Below are 1590 nucleotides of genomic sequence, written 5' to 3'. Positions count from 1 at the left end.
AGCCCCACCCGTTACACCACCGTGTGTAACAGGGGGTGGGGTATCATTCCCTGCTCCCAGGGTTCCTAAGTGGAAGTATTTCACAGGTGGTATGCAACATGAAAAGGAAAAAAAAAAAGAATTTTACTTGGCTAAATAAACAAGAGAAATTTGTCTGTACAGTAAGAAATGCACGACCGATGCAGAGTGGATCCTATCGTCAGATACACTGTAATGATATTAAACACATGTTTAATATCTGCTATATTTTTTGATTCATGCTATTTATTTTTTCGATTGCAACAGACGTATTCACAATTCCTTGCCAATCCACCATAGGTTAAATTTTTATACTACTTTGAATGTCCTTTTGGACGGGTTAGGCTGATAAAAGTTGCATAACATTGTGCATATTTTTAACGTTTTTGTGGGGTATGTGTGATGTTTGCACGGACAGATAGCATTTATATGTGCATTTTAGGGTATTATAAATAGTGAGAATTTATAAGGGAGACCTTCGGGTGAGAGAAAATGGGAGGTGGAGAGGATGAGCAAGAATAAGAAATTGAAGGACATAGAAGAGAAGAAGGAAAGGGAAGAATTCTTAGAAAAAAAATATTAATATACGCGAACGTTCGACTTCTTGAAGGAAATGCATTATCGACAAAGAAACGGGATTCGCAATAAATAAACCAAGAAAAATGTCTCAGACGATCTAACATGGCTACCAACCGAAGCAAAATTGCGATTCGTATGTATAGAAAAAAAAAAGATCAGTACATTCAAAATTCTTATCTATAAACAATCAATAAACTCAGATCAGTGGTATGGTAAAACTAGGGTAAACAAGGCCTCCAAGTAAGTTACCCAAACACAAAGAAAAAGAGAATCAGCCGTTGTCCCCCTGCCACAGCGGACCATTCAACAGGACACTGCAGAAGACAAAGTAAAGGTGAATATTCTCTCACATTTTCTGTCAATTTCTGTCTGTCTAAACTTTCTTCCTCTTTCCTTTCATAGAGATTACAGCGCTACAAGGTTGATTTGTTATAAAGACACGGTTATGTGCAGGATTTCAACATTGATGAACTAAAGGAAACATAAAAAAAAACTCGTATATATGAAAGCAATAAGAGGAAAAGGATTCACATGACACGTAATGCAATAGATTGGTGGCGATAGATTGCGTCTCTCCTGCTAAAAGAGAAAATGAAACTCGTGGAAATGTTGGCATGCAAGTTTGCCTTTTAGAGCTTGATATATAGATAGAAAAACGTTATTTTGTTATGTCTATCAACGAGAGGGGAAGCGATCAGCCATTGCCTTTTATTCATTGAGTACATTAAATGTTCTTTAATATTGCAAGACATGAAAACGAGGACGATTACATGGTTACTTAGAATACAGTAAGAAATGTAGCTGTTGGAGGTATAACTAGAACATTATATAAAGCTTTATTATCTGGATTGATGAAGTTACACTGTTTTAAAAACACAATTTTTTTTTCTGAAAATTTACAATAATAGTTTTTTTTTATCTTAGACGTCATAAGTGCAGTGAGTAACTGGGCTAATTTGTTCTGTGTGGACACTAAAGTAGGGCAAATTGAAG

The sequence above is a fragment of the Penaeus monodon genome, chromosome 21 (assembly GCF_015228065.2).
Source record: "Penaeus monodon isolate SGIC_2016 chromosome 21, NSTDA_Pmon_1, whole genome shotgun sequence".
Classification (NCBI taxonomy): domain Eukaryota; kingdom Metazoa; phylum Arthropoda; class Malacostraca; order Decapoda; family Penaeidae; genus Penaeus; species Penaeus monodon.
This window is presented reverse-complemented; position numbering follows the sequence as displayed.